Here is a 24,778-nt window from a genome sequence, read left to right on the forward strand (position 1 = left end):
TTTCCTGAGCACAACCCAGAAACTAAGGACTAATTAGCCTAATTGGTTGTTTTTGATTTTGTTGTCACGGGCGTCGTAGGGATTGGACCAAAACGCAGCGGGAATATGTATACTCATCTTCTTTTTTTTTATTGAAGAAGGAAAACAAAAATAAACACGTATACAAAAACAACGACGAAACAGTCCTGTAAGGCTACTAGGCTATACAAAGAACAACGACCCACAAAACCCCCTGAAAAAACACCCCTACTAAATAGGACCTTCAATTAGAGGCAACAAGGAACAGCTGCCTCCAATTGAAGATCAACCCAATAAACTACACATAGAAATAGAAAGACTAGAACGAACATAGAAATATACTAACATAGAACATTAACCACAAACCACGAAACACATAAAACAAACACCCCTCTTAAATAAGAACATAGCCCAACAAACCCCGAAACACTCTAAACAAACACCCCCTGCCACGCCCTGACCAAACTACAATAACAAACAACCTCTTTTACTGGTCAGGACGTGACATTTGTTGTCAAAAAGGAGTTAAAAAATAAATGTTGCTCTCGGAATGGCATGCTTTGAGCACTACCGAATAATTGTCCATGAAGAAAATAAAAGCCCCACTCGTGGTCTTCTTAAATCAAACTCCTTTTTCACAGTATTGAGCACAACCTTTTATTCCATAGGCTGGAATCCGCACCATGCAGCTGTTTTTCAATGGCTGTCCACTGGGGCTTATTCATTACTCGGATTCTGTTGCAAAACGTTTCTTAAACAGAAGGAAACAGAATGAAATTGGGAGGGACCTACCAGAATTTGTTCAATAGAACTCTCTTTTTGCTTCCGTTTGGTTCTCAAGCGGTAAACGGTTTCCGTAATAAATACATCCCTGGCTGCAAAAACAATGATTGATAGGCAGCTTAAACTGCTGTTGTCCTTACCTCCAAGAGTTTATTCAAGTTTGCTGATCTTTGGATGCCGACAGCAGTCACACCATTGGTAGACATATCTTGGACTGTAGCCTTCAAAAAGCCTATTTCTGCTATTTTCCCGGGATCCATCAAATGCATTTGGTGTGTCATCATAGGGGTCTCTGATTTGTGATCAAACTCGCTCAGGTGGAACAAACTAAAACTTTTTTCAATGCTGATTTGAATGTCATTGAGAAAGCAGAAAGGTGTCAAAAAAGGTTTTTGCAAGCATCCTAGAAGTAATCATCTAGTTTTTCAAAAGTATCTGTAATCTGATTACAATATTTTTTGCTGGTAATGTAATGGATTACAGTCACAGTTTGTTTGTAATCCGTTACTACTGTAGGCTCACTAAAACAGTGACTATTGACTCAATTGGCAGCTCGTAATCTTCAATGTAGCACGTACTGCAAGACTCTGCCACATACAATATGAGTTACCACAGACTTATACTGTAGGCTACATTCATTGTGTTGGTTCATAGAGAAGTTTAAGAGACATGTTAGTTAAACTTTCTTGTTCTGGTGCCGACAGGTTAGGCAATTCACCAGGGTTAACTCATCTTAATCTCCTGTCCCTGTCAAACTCATCTAGTCTTAGTCTCTCTATTCTCTTAATTTAGTTAAAATCTTTTTCATAACTTTACGTCTTATCTCTCCATTCCCGGAGCACCAGGCAAGCTTCGTGATTCAACTTCAGAGCAGAACAGTGTGTGAGGGAGCTCCCAAAACCAGCTCTGAAATTCACTGTGTAATCTCGCCTCCCTCCTCTGTTCTTTCATTCTCTTGCACCATCTCTCTCGTGTGCTTTCACATCCACTCTCTAATTCGGTTGGTTGGTTGGTCGGTCGGTCTCTCTTTCTATCTCTTTCTCTCTCTCTCTCGCTCTTGTTGCTTCGTGCTTTCTCACCCTTTTCCTCTCTCTTTCTATCTCTCTCTCTCTCTAGCTCTCTCACGCTCTCGCCTCTCACTCTCTCTCTTTTTCTCATCCCTCTATCCACATTAGCATTTCAAATGAGAATCGAGGGAGGACTATGCCCCGTCAGCCACTGCATCCATTTCATGCTTGGATTTAAGAAGACAGAGAGAGAGACAGAGGGAGAGGATAAATAAAGCGATATGGAGAGAGGGAGCAGTAGAAATAGAGAGAGAGAGACATACAGAGAGAGAGAAAAGGGAGAAAGAGAGAAGGGATATTTACTGTGTGGGCATTGCTGGAGCATACTGTGCGAAACACACTCATCTAGATGAGTGAACGAGGCGTGGGGAGATGGAACCGCATTGAGAATACTGTACTGCAGACTTATGGCTTGTCATAATAGCCATAGAGATCCTATTATTCATCTCAATGATAATAGCTTTTATGGGTCCATAGTTCCTCAGAATTGTGCAGTCCATGGAATAACTCAAGCAATGGTCTTCTTCTGTCTGCATATAGATGGTTAGAGATCTTTAAAGAGGTTGATGTTAAGTCACTGTAACCATATGCAGTACCAGTTATTGCCTAAGCTAGTTTGGACTGGACTGACTAGCAGCACACATCACTCACCCTGCTATCACAGCCCACACATACCACATCACTCACCCTGCTATCACAGCCCACACATACCACATCACTCACCCTGCTATCACAGCCCACACATACCACATCACTCACCTTGCTATCACGGCCCACACATACCACATCACTCACCCTGCTATCACAGCCCACACATACCACATCACTCACCCTGCTATCACAGCCTATATCACTCACCCTGCTATCACAGCCCACACATACCACATCACTCACCCTGCTATCACAGCCCACACATACCACATCACTCACCCTGCTATCACAGCCCATATCACTCACCCTGCTATCACAGCCCACACATACCACATCACTCACCCTGCTATCACATCCCACACATACCACATCACTCACCTTGCTATCACAGCCCACACATACCACATCACTCACTCTGCTATCACAGCCCACACATACCACATCACTCACCCTGCTATCACAGCCCACATCACTCACCCTGCTATCACAGCCCACACATACCACATCACTCACCTTGCTATCACAACCCACACATACCACATCACTCACCCTGCTATCACAGCCCACACATACCACATCACTCACCCTGCTATCACAGCCCACACATACCACATCACTCACCTTGCTATCACAGCCCACACATACCACATCACTCACCCTGCTATCACAGCCCACACATACCACATCACTCACCCTGCTATCACAGCCCACATCACTCACTCTGCTATCACAGCCCACACATACCACATCACTCACCTTGCTATCACAGCCCACACATACCACATCACTCACCCTGCTATCACAGCCCACACATACCACATCACTCACCCTGCTATCACAGCCCATATCACTCACCCTGCTATCACAGCCCACACATACCACATCACTCACCCTGCTATCACATCCCACACATACCACATCACTCACCCTGCTATCACAGCCCACACATACCACATCACTCACCCTGCTATCACAGCCCACATCACTCACCCTGCTATCACAGCCCACATCACTCACCCTGCTATCACAGCCCACACATACCACATCACTCACCTTGCTATCACAGCCCACACATACCACATCACTCACCTTGCTATCACAGCCCACACATACCACATCACTCACCCTGCTATCACAGCCCACATCACTCACCCTGCTATCACAGCCCACATCACTCACCCTGCTATCACAGCCCACACATACCACATCACTCACCTTGCTATCACAGCCCACACATACCACATCACTCACCTTGCTATCACAGCCCACACATACCACATCACTCACCCTGCTATCACAGCCCACACATACCATATCACTCACTCTGCTATCACAGCCCAGACATACCACATCACTCACACTGCTATCACAGCCCTCACATACCACATCACTCACCCTGCTATCACAGTCCACACATACCATATCACTCACTCTGTTATCACAGCCCACACATACCACATCACTCACCCTGCTATCACAGCCCACACATACCACATCACTCACCCTGCTATCACAACCCACACATACCACATCACTCACCTTGCTATCACAGCCCACACATACCACATCACTCACCCTGCTATCACAGCCCACACATACCATATCACTCACTCTGTTATCACAGCCCACACATACCCCATCACTTACCCTGTTATCACAGTCCACACATATGGTGATCAGCATGCATACCATATCACTCACTCTGCTATCACAGCCCACACATACCACATCACTCACCCTGTTATCACAGCCCACACATACTGATGATCAGCAACGGTAGTGCACTTTATAGAGAATAGGATGCCATTTGGGACTGAACCATAGTGCATTATTATAGGAATAGTGTGCCATTTGGGACTGAACTCGAGTGCATTATATAGGAATAGGGTGCCATTTGGGACTCACCCTGAAAGCGCTCTCTGATGGATGGAGAGGTAATTGCTAGTCAAAGGTATTGATCCACGATGTCTGGCTGGCATGCAGCCTAATGGAAGGTGAAGGGACATGGCATGGCTTGTAGTGTTGTGATTTATCTAATGAGGGGTGTGTAGCATTAGGCTAGCTGAAGGAAATGGGCTGGTATCTGTTGACACTTTTATTTTATTACATGCTACATTAAAGCCTTCCCTTCTTTTAAGAGAGGAATTCTATTATATTCAAGGCAGCCATATAATATTGAAATATTATATATTGTCCACATATTGTCTTTGAGTTTGTCTTTGACTGTGAGAGATGGATTTAATTCAGCGATACATTTCTTCACAGCACTTCACTATACTTGCTCCCAGTAGTTTTAACCTTGTTTATGTGTGTGTGTTAATCCAAAACAGATGTTACCACACCATACCTTAATCCTCTACTTGGGAGAGATACTGTAAGAGGATCTCATTGGGGTTTTGGTGGTTTGATGCTGTGCTGCAGAGTGTATTACAATGTCACGCCCTGACCAGGTGAACTCGGGTATTTTGGGTCAGGGTGTGTCATGTTGGGTATTTTTCCTGGGTTTGTTTTCTAGGTTTGCGTTATAGCCTTGTGTTAGCTCTATGGGGTTTATTTCTATGTTGGGTTCTGTCGATTCCCAATCAGAGACAGCTGTCGCTAGTTGTCTCTGATTGGGATCACATTTAAGTTCCTCTTTCCCCACGCTGTTTGTGGGGTGTTGTCTCTTTGTTTTGAGCAGTTAACGAATCGGCATTTTCTTGGTTTTGTGTACGTGTTTATTTCAGTGTTAAGAATAAACGTGTTCGCTCCCAGCTGCGTTTTGGTCCTCTTCCTCATCAACCGACGACGAACGTTACATACAACTTATAAGCAGAGTGCAATACACTGTCCCAACAAAATATCACACACCGCTGTCACTATGGGTTTTTAAATGGTGGTTTGCATCTTTTGAGCTGGAACTCATTACACTTTAAAACCATAAGTTCCTAGATGACAGCCATCCTCCACTATCCTAATGTGATGTGATAAAACATTATGACAAGCTGTGGTTTAAAGTGAAGATTCACTGTTTGTGACAACCAAAATTGTGCCGTTCCTGTGACATGGTAATTACACGGTGCTCTCTGTCATGATAGATGTCACGTTGTTATTTCAACGTCTGAATGAAATACTGTATATTCCAAAGGGAGAACTGTAGTGGGTTTTCAATGATTGGCAAAAGCTAACACAATGCAATGGAATTAGACTTCCAACAGAAGACAAAAGAGTCAACCAACATTGTCCAATACCATATACACTCTTAGAAAAAAGGGATTCCATGAGGGTTCTTTGACCGTCCCCATAGGATAACCCTTTTTGTTTCTAGGTAGAACCCTTTCGGGTTCCATGTAGAACCCTCTGTGGAAAAGGTTCTACCTGAAAAGTATTCTACCTGAAACAAAAAGGACCGAAACCTGGGACCAAAAGGGTTCTACCTGGATCCAAAAAGGGTTCTTCAAAGGCTTCTCCTATGGTAACAGCTGAAGAACCCTTTTAGGCTCTAGAGAGCATCTTTTTTTGTGTACTATAACTAGGGCCAAGAGTTTCCTTGAAAAGATTACGTGGTCAGGAATAACTCCTGGCCCATACAGTATATCCCTTCTTTATCTGACTATACAATCACTGTACTGTATTGTACTTAGTCATATGATAACACCTCCCTATATGTTAACTAATTGATTAATAAGTTCCTTTACTTTATTTCCTCAACGGTGATTTCAAGATTAATCTCCTTTGATAAATCGCCATCCACATGCCCTTGGTGTGATGTATGGAGCGTTGTTAAACATTTAAATCCTCTACCAGTACCACAGCCTGCAGTATGTACATATCATTCATACTGAAGGGGACTAGCTATTTGTGTTCTGTGCATTCTGTGAGGGAGATTGAGAGATAGGCAGAGGCAGAGGGAGAGAGAGAGATAAGCAGCAGCTCTCTATAACTAATATATTAATGGGAGCAGCGTCTTGCCTCTGGCCCTCATAGGAACCCATTAATATACACTAAGTGATGGTATGAGAAAACACTTTTCTATCAGTCTGTCACTCTGTTTCTGTACAGAATACAAGAGGCTGTATGTATTCAGTGTTGAGGTGCTAATTTAGGATCCATTTAGCCTTTTAGATCACAATGAGTAAGGTTACATGAACAAGGGGGACCTGATCCTAGATCAGCACTGACCAGTATCAAAGCTAAGCGCTCAAAATAAAACCATATTGCTGAATTGCAGCTCTGGATCCACTCTTGCCAAGCCATGTATGAAAATATCAATGCTATCAATAGTGAATGCTGCTGATATATCATATGCTCAGTACAGTACATCACCCTCATGCTTGGTTGTACTTTTAGTGGAGGCATTTTAGAAAGCTTAAAGTTTGAAAGTTGAAAATCAAAATGAGGATGGAGATAATATTGTTAGAGGGGTGAGAGACAGAGAGAGAGCGAGAGAGATGAAGTGATGACCAGCTTGAAAAGCAGATGGATGGAATAACAATTCTCAGTTGGAGAGATTGAAGAGGAGGTAGACTGCTTATCCTCCACTGGCTTTGGCATGATGATGTTGTGACTGGTCATGGTCCATAGACGTCCAGCTGAGAGCAGCAGTCACCAGTCTGGATGTTGGTACTGTAGACAGCCCAACTCAGCCAATTATTTATATATACACTAAATGACTGATAGGGGGCGCTGTGTTGAAGCCACTGTGCCTCCATTTTGGCACGCGCCTCCACAGCGCCCTCACCATTGTAAACAATATTTTGGAAGCTATTGAAATGCCACGTTTATTCTATTACACACAGCTTCATGCAAACTTTTAAAATAAAATATATATTTTTTAAATCCTTCAAGTATAATTTTTAGAGATGACTAATGTTACTGACCCCACTACAACAACAAAAGTACTTTAATACATGTAATTTTGTCCTTGTCCTTAAGTGTTGGCCTCCCGAGTGGCGCAGCGGTCTAAGGCACTGCATCACAGTGCTAGCTGTGTTACTACAGATCCTGGTTCAATACCGGGGCTGTGTCGCAGCCGGCCGCGACTGGGAGACCCATGAGGGGACAAACAATTGGCCCAGCATCGTCCGGGTTAGGGGAGGGTTTGTCCGGCCGGGATGTCCTTGTCCCATCGCGCTCTAGTGACTCCTGTCTCGGGCCGGGCGCATACACGCTGACACGGTCACCAGGTGTACGGTGTTTCTTCCGACACATTGGTGGCTTCCGGGTGAAGCATGCATTGTGTCAAGAAGCAGTACGGCTTGGCGGGTTTGTTGTTTTGGAGGACGCACGGCTCTCAACCTTCGCCTTTCCCAAGTCCGTACGGGAGTTGCAGCGATGGGACAAGACTGTAACTACCAATTGGAAATTAAAAAATTGGGGAGAAAAGGGGGGGGGGGGATAGAAAAAATTAACTTTGAGGTCATTTTTCAAAACTCTAGACACAAAACTCAAACGGTCATCACTTGTAACACAGGCTGTCCAATGTTCAAAACATTGCATTGTGCATTCATATCTTTAAAGAAACCTTACACTTGCAGAATCATTGGTTCAAATAACTCATTTATCATGAAATACCATAGGATCATTCATTTAGATCACCCACACACAAGATACCGATAGTTTCACTGTGTAGTTGTTTGTTCAATCATTAAATATTGTAATACAAAATATGTGATACATGTTTCATTATGCTACTACACGTAAATACATCACTGTAAAAGGACTAGTTGAGAGAATACTACAGACACAGTGGAATCATTGAACAAAATATTAAATTTATTGATGAAATACAATAATCACTCATAGGTTTCTTTGAATCAAAGCAAAAATAATTAGCTACAAAAAAAGAAAAAAACTACAGTAAAACATCAACTGCAGTGTTCCTCACCTGGCTTACTGTAAAAAGCAAAGCAAAGGATTGATTACTGTACTTCTATATTTCCCTCAACCCTGTCTTGTGGATTTGGTCACAGGTTCTCATTCACATCACAATGAATGTTTTCATTAGCCAAACATCTTGGGAAGAATCTTCGGGCATGGCGAATCCAGGCCTGACACTGGTCTGACGTGATGTCATTGCATGCGTCATCCATGGCCTGGAGAAGGGTGGCTTGTTCGTGAGGGCGCCTATCATATACGTTCCACCTCCATTTCGAGAAAAACTCCTCAATCGGGTTTTAGGAAAGGAGAGTATGGGGGTAAGTACAGGGTGGTAAATTGTGGATGGGCCTGAAACCATGCTTGCACCATTTGAGCATGGTGGAACCTGACATTATCCCACACAATGACATAGGTCATGCCATCAGCTCTACAGACCTGATTTAGCTCATCATGGAATGTTACATTCAAACAGCGAATCATGTGGCTGCCTGCAACTCAATATATAGAGTATATAGAGTAGAGAGCTTTAGATGTTGTTCGACCTAACATTAGAACGGGCAAGATGCGTAATCTAAGCAACTTTGACCGTGGTATGATTGTTGATGCCACACATGGTGATTCCAGCATCTCAGAAACAGCTGCCTTCCAGGGATTTTTATGCACTACAGTCTCTAGAGTTTACAGAGAATGGTGCGATAAATAAAACACATTCAGTGAGCGGCAGTTCTGTGGGCAAAAACCCCTTGTTAATGAGAGAGGTCAGAGGAGAATGTCCAGACTCATTCAAGCTAACAGAAAGGCCACAAATGCTCAAGTAACAGCTGTTTAAAACAGTGGTGTGCAGAAGGGCATCTCTTAACGTACAACACCGTAAAAATTCAGGCTGTTGTGGAGGCAAAAGTGGGGTCCTACCCAGTACTAGATAGGTGTACCTAATAAAGTGGTCGGTGAGTGTACAGTAATGTCAAATCTGAAAACATGGTCTGGAAAAGTGGTACATGGGACCATAGAAACAGTGTCTGATAAAGAATGATGATGAAATATTACATCCATAGATAATGTAGTCCAATTGGTTCATGTTCCACGGTAATTGGTGTCAATGGATCTCGTTATCCTGAAACTTTCATGATCTAAACATGGAATATTGTTCGTCCATTTCCATAAAACTATGCATTAAGAGTAATGCAACAGGTACTTATCATTTTGAGCAGTTGTATTAATTTATAGTTAGTTCATTGTAAAGAAATGAATAGACAGTCATCTCACATTGTAACGCTTGTTGTCTGTAGAAGAAGGGGACCAAAGCACAGCGTGGTGAGTGTTCATATTAATGATTTATTAATAAGAAACACCCCCAAAAAATGAACGCCAGCCAACAGTTCTGTCAGGTCACAAAATGTACAAAACAGAAAATAACTACCCACAAACCCCAAAGGAAAACAGGCTGCCTAAGTATGACTCCCAATCAGCGACAACGATGTACAGCTGTCCCTGATTGAGAGCCATACCAGGCCAAAACAAAGAAATACAAAGCATAGAAAAAAGGACATAGAATGCCCACCCAAATCACACCTGACCAAACCTAAATAGAGACATAAAAAAAGGCTCTCTCAGGTCAGGGCGTGACACAGATGTAATGTGTGAATTGCATTTTGAAATGGTAATACTTTGATGTTAAGTTGTGTCATTTTGAACCGGTGATTTTAGTTCAATGAACAAATGATCTTAGCTTTATGTGTATTGTATCCAAGCAATTGGTAAAAATGTTAAGAGTTTTGAAAAATTTGCATTTTGATCATTGGTTGTGAGTTTTGTGTCTAGAGTTTTGAAAAATGACATCAAGGTTCCCGAAATTAGTGCCAAAGTGATTGTAAAAAACTGTAACAAGGAGGACTGCAAATGACCATCGACAGCTACCTCCTCTTTCTTTGTTTCTCTCACTAATTCTCTTATGCATTATTCTTACACAATATTATATTTTCTCCATTTCTCTTTCTATCTCTTTCTCCATTTTTCACATGCAATACTCTTTCTCAATTTCTTTCCCGGACTCTTTCTCTCTCTCTCTCCTCTATCTCATACACACAGATTAAAGAGTATATACAGATTGCATCTTTGATCTCATTATGTGTGATGATGGTGCTGTAATAAGATTTTACATTCTGCTGTGTTCCCTGATATACAGGGCTCAACATTGGCTTAAAATTACTTCCCCACCTCAGCTAATGTCATTGTGTGTGCGTTTGTGTGTGCGTTTGTGTGCGTGTGTGTGTGTGTGTGTGTGTGTGTGTGTGTGTGTGTGTGTGTGTGTGTGTGTGTGTGTGTGTGTGTGTGTGTGTGTGTGTGTCTGTGTGTGTGTGTGTGTGTGTGTGAGTGTGTGTGTGTGTGTGTGTGAGTGATCTATGTGTTTGATTTATACATCCTGGGGTAAAGTTTCAATATATATGCAGAACAGAACAACTGCACTTTAAAAATATTGTTTTTATGCAGCATAACTGAGGAGATGCATTGAGTTCTTCAGGCAACACTTACAGCACTATCATCATATAGTAAGTAGTACAGTATTATCATGTTACAGCCTTGAGAATGGAGACGCTGAGTTATACAGGTTGAAATATACATTGGATTTAAAATAAGAAGTGGAATGATTCAGGGGAAAATGTGGACACCTCTTCAAATTAGTGGATTCGGCTATTCCAGCCACACCCGTTGCTGATTGATGTATAAAATCGAGCACACAGTCATGCAATCTCCATAGACAAACGTTGCCAATAGAATAGGCTTACTGAAGAGCTCAATGACTTTCAACGTGGCACCGTCATGGGATGCCAACAGCAATGTTCCAACATCTAGTGGAAAGCCTTCCCAGAAGAGTGGAGGCTGTTATAGCAGTAAAGGGGGGACCAACTCCATATTAATGCCAATGATTTTGGAATGAGATGTTCGACAAGCAGGTGTCCACATACTTTTGTGTAGCTCCTCTTTCACTAGCTGTTTGGGAAGTTTAAATGCCCTCTAGTCAGTATATGACTTTGGCATGCTAGTGCATGTGTGTTTTGGACGTTTATGTGCCCTTCACTGGAGTATGTGTGTGTCAGTGTGTGTCAGTGTGTGTGTGTGTGTGTGTGTGTGTGTGTGTGTGTGTGTGTGTGTGTGTGTGTGTGTGTGTGTGTGTGTGTGTGTGTGTGTGTGTGTGTGTGTGTGTGTGTGTGTGTGTGTGTGTGTGTTTGTGCCACAGGGCCAGGCTGTCTGACTGGCAGAGCTGAGGTCACCCCTTGCCACGAGCATCTGGACAGATACTCTGAAGCATGGACTCTCTCTGACACACACTGGGCCACACACATGTACTGTACACACACACAAACTGGCAAGCACCGCACATACACACACACTGCCACATGCCAAAGCATCGTCACCGTTCCAAACTCTCCTTTTAATTTATTCACCAATGCAACCTCCCTCACCCAACTACTACCCATGGCAAATATAGTAAACACACACACACACACACGCACACACGCACACACACACCTCCATGCTGTTCTTGTTTGGTGATGTTCTATAGGAACTCTATCTCTCTATTCTTTCTGCTGTTTGGCCAGAGGGAGAGAATGTTGGCGCTTATTGGGACTGCTGCCAACTTTTTTTCCTCTCTCTCTCTCTCTCTCTCTCTCTCTCTCTCTCTCTCTCTCTCTCTCTCTCTCTTTCTCACACACACACGGCCGAGGGAAGGATGGAATGCCAGTGTGTGTGTTTTCTTGTGTGTCTACGTGCATTGATTTGTGTGTGGGTGTTTCTACCCCCCAACCCTTTGCTTTGCCATCACTTTCTACTGTTTGTTTCCTGGCAGACTTTCACTGTGTTCTCTCTCAGTTCCCTATAGATCCTAGTACTGTACACTTGAACTCAGCTAAAGGCACATCACAGACTGTCCTGGTATGAATATAAGACTGTGAGATAGGTGGTCAGCAAAAAGACACAATGCTTAGACACATGCAAGCACGCGCAGCCAGGCACGCACACACACACACAGGCACAAACACACACACAGCTCTACCACTCACAATGGTCGAGACTCGACCCTGGTTATGAAGAGTTGATCCTAAAGAGAGTGTGACTGATAGGATTCATTCTGTCATTGACCCTCACTGTAGCAGCATGCTGAGTCCACTCATCTAGAATGGCTTTACTTGTCATGCCTATAGCTTGAATTAATGGTTATCCAGACTTCTCTCTCTCTCTCTCTCTCTCTCTCTCTCTCTCTCTCTCTCTCTCTCTCTCTCTCTCTCTCTCTCTCTCTCTCTCTTCTTTCTTTCTTATCTCCCTAGTACAGCAGTGTAGGTCTGTGTATGCCTATGCCCTGCTATGTTATAAGTCTATTAGGGATACATTCTAAGGGATAAAGTGCTTGCGGTAGCATTCTTGCCCCTCTCTCCAACTCTCCCCAAATCTGAGCCAGCACATCTGATATAGCCCAAGGACAAGGTTTTAACTCCCTCCCTCCCGCCCTCCAACCCTACCCCTTTTTCCAATAGCCTCCCTCCTTCCCTCTGTTCTAATCTATCGTTCTCTTTCACACTGTAGCTTCTTTAGCTACACTTGCATGTTGTTCTTTTTGTCATCTACTCATTGATTTTCTCACTCCTTTCTTTTACTGCCCATTTTTCTGTTGTCTTCCAACCCCTTTCTATATCTCCATTAGGGTTGCACATTTTGGGGAATATTCAGAGGTGGAAACTTCCCGTGGGAATTATATATGGGAATTAATATATGGGAATTAACGGAAATATATGCAAATTAATATTAATACCATTTAAATGTAGATATTTTCTGCATTGGATATATTTACCATATCATATGGAGACAGAAACATAAACCTTTTACCGTATCATAAGTAGAGATAATTGCAAATTATTAAATCCTTCCAATAGAAATAAAAAAAAACCCCATTTATTTACGAATTTAACTTTAATTGAGTTGACTCTTCACATGGGATGATTTCACTGAACAACAAAAGAAAGGGAATATTCAATGATCGCCAATGATCCATCGCATCTCCCAAAAACGTTTTCAACATACATCTGTAACACACATCTGTAGAAACTAAAGCTTTGGTTGTCTTCCTCTCAGGCTTCCATGCCTTCTCCCTGGACCTCCTCAATGTCCACCTCTTGAACTTCATACTCTGAGGCCTCATCTTCACTGTCAATTTCCAACCTTGTTGAGGATGGCTCGTTGTCAGGCTCAAAAAGCCTCAAATTTGCTCGGATGGTCACCAATTTTTCAACCCTTGTATTGGTCAGCCTGTTGCGTGCTTTGGTGTGTGTGTGTTCCCAAACAAGGACCAGTTGCGCTCTGAGGCAGCTGATGTTGGTGGGATTTGGAGGATGATGGAGGCAACAGGGGAAAGAGCCTCAGATCCACAAAATCCCTTCCACCAGGTCGCTGATGAGATATGTTGGCACGACTGCCTTATTGCATCTCCATCCCGAAGCCCGTGCTTGGAAGTGTACTTCGACCAGACTGCCAAGAACATTGCCCTCATCCAGGCCAAGGTGGCGAGACATGGTAGTGATGACACCATAGGCCTTGTTGATATCTGCACCAGACAGGATGCTCTTGCCAGCATACTTGGGGTCCAACATGTACGCTGCGGCGTGTATGGGCTTCAGGCAGAAGTCTTCATGCTTTTTGATGTATTTCAGAACTGCAGTTTCCTCTGCTTGGAGCAACAGTGAAGTGGGCACGGCAGTACAGATTTCTTCTCTTACATCTGCAAGCAGAGTCTGAACATCCGACAGGATGGCATTGTCTCCCTCAATCCATGCAATGGCTACTGCTATAGGTTTCAGGAGTTTCAGGCTGCTTACCACTCTCTCCCAAAATACATAATCCAGGAGGATCCTCTCGATGGGGCTGTTCATATCGGCAGACTGTGATATGGCAATTTCTTGGAGAGACTCCTTCCCCTCCAGGAGACTGTCAAATATGATGACAACACCACCCCAACGGGTATTGCTGGTCAGCTTCAATGTGGTGCTCTTATTCTCCTCACTTTGCTTGGTGAGGTAGGTTGCTGCTATAACTTGATGACCCTTCACATACCTAACTATTTCCTTGGCTCTCTTGTTGAGTGTATCCATTGTTTCAGTGCCATGATGTCCTTGCAGAGCAGATTCAATGCATGAGCAGCACAGCCAATATGTGTGACGTGAGGGTAGGACTCCTCCACTTTTGACCAAGCAGCCTTCATGTTCGCAGCATTGTCTGTCACCAGTGCAAATACCTTCTGTGGTCCAAGGTCATTGACTGCCTTCAGCTCATCTGCAATGTAGAGACCGGTGTGTCTGTTGTCCCTTGTGTCTGTGCTCTTATAGAATACTGGTTGAGGGGTGGAGATGATGTAGTTAATTATTCCTTGCCCACGAACATTCGACCACCATCAGAGATGACTGCAATACAGTCTGCTTTCTCTATGATTTGCTTGACCTTTACTTGAACTCTGTTGAACTCTACATCCAGCAAATGAGTAGATAAAGCATGTCTTGTTGGAGGGGTGTATGCTGGGTGAAGAACATTCAGAAATCTCTTCCAATACACATTGCCTGTGAGCATCAGAGGTGAACCAGTTGCATACACAGCTTGAGCAAGACATTCGTCAGCATTTCTCTGACTACGTTCCTCCATTGAGTCAAAAAAACTTCTGATTCCAGGAGGACCATGAGCTGTTATCGATAAGGTGTCTGATTCATCCTTTTTACCTCGACTAGAAGTAGAGGGACTTTTGTCAGAGGTTGCTTGTTGTGAGCGCTGAGGGAACTTTATGCACTTGGCCAGATGATTCTGCATCTTTTTTTGCATTCTTCACATATGATTTGGCACAGTATTTGCAAATGTACACAGCTTTTCCTTCTACATTAGCTGCAGTGAAATGTCTCCACACATCAGATAGTGCCCGTGGCATTTTCATGTAAAGATGAGAAAAAAAATTGTAAAAAAAACAACAAATACAATTCCATGTACAGATAAATAGTTAAGCAGTTAGATTAAACAACTCCTTTGTAAAATAAATGTTTTAAAATGAAACATGTATGGAAACAGGTGAATTAACACTCCTCAGTTAGCAGGCTCAAGCAAGCTAAAACCCACATGGTAACAAAAACTAACTAGCAGAAATTGTTAACAAGTTAGAAATGATTTAAACACACTTTGCTGTAAACTACTATTTAGTAGTTAACAAAAAATCATGTATGTCATATAAAATATATTCACCCCACCCAGTATTGTAATCAAAACTTACCAGAAAGCATGTAGTCCTTGGCTCAGAGTGTAGTAGTGTGGGCTCAATAGCATCTCGTTAGTGTGCAAGATCTTGAGAATCAGCTGTACATGTGATGGAAGAGTGCACTGCACATGTGATGGAAGAATGCACTGTGCATGTGATGGAAGAATGCACTGTGCATGCAGAGGGTTGCGATTCAGTTGAATTGGGGATAGTTTAACCAAAATATGCCACAAGACCTAAAATTGCCTTATGTGTATCCCATAAAAAAGGCTCACTGTTATAAGCTAACTTTTGTGATGAATATAGAGCAAAACTTAAATTTCCAGAAATTTACCAGAAGGTTTCCGACCCTTTGCAACCCTACTCTCCATCTATCCATACCCTGTCTGTTCCATCCTTTCTCACTGTCTCTCTCTCCCTCTCTTTAATTAGGTCGCTGATTTTCCTGTGATGTGGGGGCTGAATAGAGGAGCTGTCACAGGAGCTCAGTTCTGGCCCGCTGCCTTCCTCCGCTCACACACGCACACACACACGCACACACACGCACACACACACACACACACACACACACACACACACACACACTCACTCACTCACTCACTCACTGTAAACCTTTCCGACATACTGCAAACTTCACATTCTCCCACTGTTCAATGGTCAGACCAACAAACACACATCCTGTCTCACACTCACTCTAAACCTCACACAGTGTTTCTCTTTCTCACACCCACACTGTGTTCCTCCTTTGAGACACAATTTAGGAATAACAGAAGAGATGTTATAGGGTTGGAAAACATAGCCTTTACCAGCACAATGATGTATGGAATACACAATCCATTTGGTACCATCATTCCCTGCAGCAATAGAGGAAGTTTATTCTGTAGAGGAAGTTCCATTATATCTGGCAGACTATTTCAGCACAGAGTTTTCTCCTCAACACGGTACCACAGCCAGAACTGTAGTCACAATATGCAGTGGTCTTAACACAGCATACTTGAAATTGAGGAAGGTCAGACGGTGTTATAACAGACATATTGCTCCTTTGGTCTGTGTGCTTTCTGCTTATAGTTCAGTGACTTCCTCAAATATTTGTGTCAACATACAGTGACTCGACTGGAACCTCAGTCGATACTTCCAGCTACTGGGTTGTATTCACTAAGAGGAAGTAGAGAAAACACTCCACAAATGTCTTGTTAACAAACTATAGTTTTGGCATGTCAGTTAGGACATCTACTTTGTGCATGAAACAATTAATTTTACCAACAATTGTTTACAGACAGATTATTTTACTTATAATTCATAGTATCACAATTCCAGGGGGTCAGAAGTTTGCATACCCTAAGTTGACTGTGCCTTTAAACAGCTTGGAAAATTCCAGAAAATAATGTCATGGCTTTAGAAGCTTCTGATAGGCTAATTGACATCATTTGAGTCAATTGGAGGTGGACCTGTGGATGTATTTCAAGGCCTACCTTCAAACTCAGTGCCTCTTTGCTTTTGACATCATGGGAAAATATAAAGAAATCAGCCAAGACCTCAGAAGAATAATTGTAGACATCCACAAGTCTGGTTCACCCTTGGGAGCAATTTCCAAACATCTGAAGGTACCTTGTTCATCTGTACAAACAATAGTACTCAAGTATAAACACCATGGGACCACACAGCCATCATACCGCTCAGGAAGGAGACGCGTTCTGTCTCCTGGAGATGAAAGTACTTTGGTACGAAAAGTGCAGATCAATCCCAGAACAACAGCAAAGGACCTCGTGAAGATGCTAGAGGAAACAGGTACAAAAGTATCTATATCCACAGTAAAACGAGTCCTATATCGACATAACCTGAAAGGCCGCTCAGCAAGGAAGAAGCCACTGTTCCCAAACCGCCATAAAAAAGCCAGACTACGGTTTGCAACTGCACACTCTGGTCTGATGAAACAAAAATAGAACTGTTTGGCCATAATGACCATCGTTATGTTTGGAGGAAAAAGGGGGAGGCTTGCAAGCCGAAGAACACCATCCCAACCGTGAAGCACGGGAGTGGCAGCATCATGTTGTGGTGTGCTTTGGCTCAGTTCTAGGCCCTCTCCTATTCTCGCTATACACCAAGTCACTTGGCTCTGTCATATCCTCACATGGTGTCTCCTATCATTGCTACGCAGACGACACACAATTAATCTTCTCCTTTCCCCCTTCTGATAACCAGGTGGCGAATCGCATCTCTGCATGTCTGGCAGACATATCAGTGTGGATGACGGATCACCACCTCAAGCTGAACCTCGGCAAGACGGAGCTGCTCTTCCTCCCGGGGAAGGACTGCCCTTTCCATGATCTCGCCATCACGGTGGACAACTCCATTGTGTCCTCCTCCCAGAGTGCTAAGAGCCTCGGCGTGACCCTGGACAACACCCTGTCGTTCTCCGCTAACATCAAGGCGGTGACCCGATCCTGTAGGTTCATGCTATACAACATTCGCAGAGTACGACCCTGCCTTACACAGGAAGCGGCACAGGTCCTAATCCAGGCACTTGTCATCTCCCGTCTGGATTACTGCAACTCCCTGTTGGCGGGGCTCCCTGCCTGTGCCATTAAACCCCTACAACTCATCCAGAACGCCGCAGCCCGTCTGGTGTTCAACCTTCCCAAGTTCTCTCACGTCACCCCGCTCCTCCGCACACTCCACTGGCTTCCAGTTGAAGCTTGCATCTGCTACAAGACCATGGTGCTTGCCTACGGAGCTGTGAGGGGAACGACACCTCCGTACCTTCAGGCTCTGATCAGGCCCTACACCCAAACAAGGGCACAGCGTTCATCCACCTCTGGCTGCTGGCCCCCCTACCTCTGCGGAAGCACAGTTCCCACTCAGCCCAGTCAAAACTGTTCGCTGCTCTGGCACCCCAATGGTGGAACAAGCTCCCTCACGACGCCAGGACAGCGGAGTCAATCACCACCTTCCGGAGACACCTGAAACCCTACCTCTTTAAGGAATACCTGGGATAGGATATAGTAATCCTTCTAACCCCCCCCCCCAAAAAAAAAAAAAAAAGATATAGATGTACTATTGTAAAGTGGTTGTTCCACTGGATATCATAAGGTGAATGCACCAATTTGTAAGTCTGCTAAATGACGTAAATGTAAATGTAAATGCTTTGCTGCAGGAGGGACTGGTGCACTTCATAAAATAGATGGCATCATGAGGAGGAAAATGATGTGGATATATTGAAGCAACATCTCAAGACATCAGTCAGGAAGTTAAAGCTTGGTTGCAAATGAGTCTTCCAAATGGACAATGACTCAAAGCATACTTCCAAAGTTGTGGCAAAATGGCTTAAGGACAACAAAGTCAAGGTTTTGGAGTGGCCATCACAAAGCCCTGACCTCAATCCCATAGAAAATGTGTGGGCAGAACTGAAAAAGCGTGTGTGAGCAAGGAGGCCTAGAAACCTGACTCAATTATTCCAGCTCTGTCAGGAGGAATGGGCCAAAATTCACCCAACTTATTGTGGGAAGCTTGTGGAAGGCTACCCAAAATGCTTGACCCAAGTTACACAATTTAAAGGCAATGCTACCAAATACTAATTGAGTGTATGTAAACTTCTGACCCACTGGGAATGTGATGAAAGAAATAAAAACTAAAATAAATAATTCTCTCTACTATTATTCTGACATTTCACATTCTTAAAATAAAGTGGTGATCCTAACTGACCTAAGACAGGGACTTTTTACTAGGATTAAATGTCAGGAATTGTGAAAAACTGAGTTGAATTGTATTTGGCTAAGGTGTAAACTTCCGACTTCAACTGTATGTGTGTATGTGCTCATATACTTTGTGGTGTCTGTCTGTCTGTCTGTCTGTCTGTCTGTCTGTCTGTCTGTCTGTCTGTCTGTCTGTCTGTCTGTCTGTCTGTCTGTCTGTCTGTCTGTCAGGGTAATTGACAGCCATGGTGTGATGCGTATCATGTGTTTGGTTCTGCTGGTCTCAGTTCAGTTCACACTGGTCTTACTCAGGGCTACTGACTGCTGTCTGAAATGGCACCCTAACCCCTATCAAGTGCACTACAAGTAGTGTATTATATAGGGCATAGGGTTACATTTTGGACACAGACAGTGACTGCTGTCCATGACAACCCCCAGTAATAGGGGAAGTGATCTATCTAGTCTTCAACATCCTTTCCAACACTTCCCCTTCAGCAGTGATGTGCAACCTGTCGTCATAGATGTCTAGTAGTTTGACAAGCAGTACTCTCTCCATTCTATCTTTTCATTTAGATTTCTCTCTCTCATACAGTTGACATTTTAGTCATTTAGAAGACACTTTTATCCAGAGCGCATACATTTTCTTACTTTTTTCATGCTGGTCCCCAGTGGGAAGCAAACCCACAACCCTGGTGTTGCAAACGCCATGCTCTACCAACTGAACCACACGGGACCCAGACTCATACTTACTCTGAGCGATCACAGACACACACACACGCACACACACACACACAAAACCCCCTCAACCCGTCCCCCTCCCTATACACACGTCCACCTTGGCCCCTTCTATCTCTTTATTCCTCATTGATTCCCCTTTCCCCCCTGGTCCCTGTGGCCTGTTAACAGCATGATAGATGATCACCGTCACTCACTGGCAGTGAGGTCAGCACCACTGGACCCAACGGCCATGTAAAGACAGATCCCAAAAATAACTTCTGTCTTGGTGTGACTTTGACTGCCCAGTTCCAATGTATGGGGAAGAGGGATGTGTGTGTTAGAGTGTGTGTGTGTGTGTGTGTGTGTGTGTGTGTGTGTGTGTGTGTGTGTGTGTGTGTGTGTGTGTGTGTGTGTGTGTGTGTGTGTGTGTGTGTGTGTGTGTGTGTGTGTGTGTGTCAGCTCATGCAGGGTGGGATGGGCGGTGAGCCTTCATACCAACCACTATAGTGTCCCACGACTAGATCATAGCAAGTCAAGGGAAAGTGAATGTTTGTCCCCTTATGGCCAATATCTTACACCCCATTGGAACATACTGTGGACTCAGGGTCAGACAGTATACAGTTTTTTGTTGCTTGTGTCTGTTCCCATTCTACATGATAAACTGTAATTAAGAGATCCTAACCTTATGAACAAAGGCAATGGAACAAGTAGTAGTTATCAATACCTCCACATAACTCTTTTAATAGTGCCCTGAGGGCGCCACTAACCCAGTGGCCTGGTTTCACCATAACACAACACTGATATCAGTCACACAGACAGAATGGGACTAGGTAACTTATCCTGTTAGAGCTAGAGAGGGGCACTGTTTTTTAGCCTAGACTATATATCACCTATAACACCTTGTGCTGTACAGTCACAGTGGCATGGCAATTAATAGTGATTTTACCATAGCTTTGATTTTGGCCCAAGATCCTGGTTTTTGCAGCCCACCATGTCTTCAAGCTCCGCTTGTATAGACGCAACAGCTATTGCAGTTGTATGTTATAAGGAGGGTTGTGTGTGTGTGCTGTCGTTCTGTTGTGGGTAGAGAACACCTGAATATTTCATGGCGAGCGGCAGCAACGGGATCTGATCGCTAGTGTGTGTGTGCGACTGTGCGTCCGTCCGTGTGTGTGTGATCTCTCCGTTTCAATTCTCCGTAGTGTCTGCAAATTATTCCGAGAGAGAGATAGACAGGGCAAATAGGACTGTGTGGAGGCTTGATTCTGCCTGCCCTGAAAACGAGAGGCACTTAACTGCTCTGAAACGCCACTTACCTTGGGAGAGGGAGGAGGTATGCAGTCTGGCCATGCAATATACATTCTAGACTGTACTATAGCAATTTGGAGAGAGAGTGCAAATGTATAGGTAAATATCAAGTCAGTCGGTCACACACAACAGAGGAATATCAACTCTGTCTCTGTCTTTCTGTCCCTCTCTCCCTTTCTTCTTATTCTCTCTCTCTCTCTCTTCTATCTCTCTCTCTCCCTTTCTCCTTATTCTCTCTCTCTTCTATCTATCTCTCTCTCTCTCCCTTTCTCCTTATTCTCTCTCTTCTATCTCTCTCCCTGTCTCTCTTTATCCTATTTCTCCCCCTCTCTCTCTTCTCTCCCTGTCTCTCTCTGTCGCTTTCTCTCTGTCTCTCTCTCTACCTCTGCCTACATTGTCATTTTGTCACTGTGTAAAGTGGTGCAGTAGGTGTTTGCTAATTCTCTCCATGTACTGTAGCAGATGGTGGCTTCACAACGCTGAAAACGTTCCAGACAAGCAAAATCTATACCCTGCTTTAACATTTATAGCAGCTTATTTCTCTGCTTCCGTCCCAAATGGCACCCTATTCTATATGTAGCGCACTAGTAGTGGTCAAAAGTAGAGCACTGTATAGGGCCTAGGGTGCCATTTGGGATGCACATTCTGTTAGAGCCTAAAGAAATGTATGAGAAATGTCTCAAAGTGAGAGGGACATATGGTGTCTGTGTTCTTAATGAGTTACGATGCTCGACTCATATTATGTGGTTGTTCCAGCCTCTGTGTTCCAACACACTTATTGCGAGTCACTATAAAGTTTCTGCAGAGTGTATTGCAGTTGTTATGCATTGTCTTTTGTGGTATATATCAACTTTTCCTTCTCCAGTCTATATGCCTTTTGAACCATGCATCCCACTGCTGGCTTGCCTCTGAAGCTAAGCAGGGTTGGTCCTGGTCAGTCCCTGGATGGGAGACCATATGCTGCTGGTGTTGGAGGGCCAGTAAGAGGCACTCTTTCCTCTGGTGTAAAAAAACATCCCAATGCCCCAGGGCAGTGATTGGGGACATTGCCCTGTGTAGCGTTCTGATGGGATGTTAAATGGGTGTTCTGACCATTTGTGGTCAGTAAAGATCCCATAGCACTTGTCCTGGCTAAATTCCCAATCTGGCCCTCATACAGTGCCTTGCAAAGTAATGATCCCGCTTGGCGTTTTTCATATTTTGTTGCATTACATCCTGTAATTTAAATTGATTTTTATTTGGATTTCATGTAATGGACATACATAAAATAGTCAAAATTGGCAAAGTGAAATAAAAAAAATTGCTTGTTTCAAAAAATTCAAAAGAGTTTAAAACAGAAAAGTGGTGCATGCATATATACTCCCCCTAAATAAGATCTGGTGCAACCAATTACCTTCAGAAGTCACATAATTAGTTAAATAAAGTCCACCTGTGTGCAATCTAAGTGTCACATGATCTGTCACATGATCTCAGTATATATATATCTGTTCTGAAAGGCCCCAGAGTCTGCAACACCACTAAGCAAGCGACACCACCAAGCAAGCTGCACCATGAAGACCAAGGACTTCTCCAAACAGGTCAGGGACAAAGTTGTGGAGAAGTACAGATCAGGGTTGGGTTATAAAAAAATATCCGAAACTTTGAACATCCCACGGAGCACCATTAAATCCATTATTAAAAAATGGAAAGAATATGGCACCACAACAAACCTGCCAAGAGAGGGTCGCCCACCAAAACTCACGGAACAGGCAAGGAGGGCATTAATCAGAGAGGCAACAAAGAGACCAAAGATAACCCTGAAGGAGCTGCAAAGCTCCACAGCCGACATTGGAGTATCTGTCCATAGGACCACTTTAAGCTGTACACTCCACAGAGCTGGGCTTTACGGAAGAATGGCCAGGAAAAAAAACATTGCTTAAAGAAAAAATAAGCAAACACGTTTGGTGTTCGCCAAAAGGCATGTGGGACACTCCCCAATCATATGGAAGAAGCTACTCTGGTCAGATGAGACTAAAATTGAGCTTTTTGGCCATCAAGGAAAACGCTATATCTGGTGCAAACTCAACACCTCTCATCACCCCAAGAACATCATCCCCGAAGTGAAGCATGGTGGTGGCAGCATCATGCTGTGGGGATGTTTTTCATCGGCAGGGACTGGGAAACTGGTCAGAATTGAAGGAATGATGGATGACGCTAAATACAGGGAAATTCTTGAGGTAAACCTGTTTCAGTCTTCCAGAGATTTGAGACTGGGACGGAGGTTCACCTTCCAGCAGGAAAATGACCCTAAGCATACTCCTAAAGCAACACTTGAGTGGTTTAAGGGGAAACATTTACATTTCTTGGAATGGCCTAGTCAAAGCCCAGACCTCAATCCAATTGAGAATCTGTAGTATGACTTAAAGATTGCTGTCCACCAGCAGGAACCCATCCAACTTGAAGTCGCTGGAGCAGTTTTGCCTTGAAGAATAGGCAAAAATCCCAGTGGCTAGATGTGCCAAGCTTATAGAGACATACCCCAAGCTGTAATTGCTGCAAAAGGTTGTTCTACAAAGTATTGACTTGGGGGGGTGAATAGTTATGCATGCTCAAGTTTTCAGTTTTTTCGTCTTATTTCTTATTTGTTTCACAATAAAAAATATTTTGCATCTTCAAAGCATGTTCTGTAAATCAAATGATACAAACCCCCCAAAAATCAATTTTAATTCCAGGTTATAAGGCAACAAAATAGGAAAAATGCCAAGGGGGTGAATACTTTCGCAAGCCACTGTACCATCATAGCCACCTAATCATCCCTAGCTTCCAGTTGGCTCATTCATCCCCCCTCCTCTCCCCTGTAACTATTCCTCAGGTCGTTGCTGTAAATGAGAATGTGCTCTCAGTCAACTTACCTGGTAAAATTAGGGTAATTTAAAAAAAAAGATGACAAACTATTGAGTTGAACACGCCAATTCCTCATTCTTTGGAATTCTCTTCCACCATAGCCAATAATGAAAGTGGGACAGCGTGGTCCAGTGGCCTAATCAATCCATCCCATTGTCCAGACTGGCTGTGTGTGTGTGTGTGTGCATGTGTGCTTGTGTGATCGGCTATAGAAGTCATCAGGAAGAGAGCTACAATGGACTGGTGAGCAATCCTTTGCAGTTGCAGTGGTACTAGTGCTGAGCGATTAACCAACATTATTAAACAACTAATAACCGATGTCGGTTCAATTACGGTTCAATTACTAATGAACTACAATGCCCATAATCCATTGTGCCTGTTCTTTCTGGCTCGGACAGATGGATACAGTTGTATGCCTGCTACGTTAGGATAGATACACAGACCGCATGAGAGAGGAAAGTACACAACACAATGAAGAGAGAGATGGATAGAGACAGTTCATGAAATGCATGAAA

At 43.5% G+C, this 24,778-nt stretch overlaps 1 protein-coding gene across 2 annotated transcripts in view; it reads left to right on the top strand.

Annotated features, from left to right (window-relative positions):
* Positions 1-24,778, top strand: part of LOC106587336 (rab11 family-interacting protein 4A) — an 89,043-nt gene that overhangs the window by 18,503 nt on the left and 45,762 nt on the right. The window lies entirely within an intron of this gene.

This window comes from Salmo salar, chromosome ssa02 (genome assembly GCF_905237065.1).
Source record: "Salmo salar chromosome ssa02, Ssal_v3.1, whole genome shotgun sequence".
Taxonomy (NCBI): Eukaryota; Metazoa; Chordata; class Actinopteri; order Salmoniformes; family Salmonidae; genus Salmo; species Salmo salar.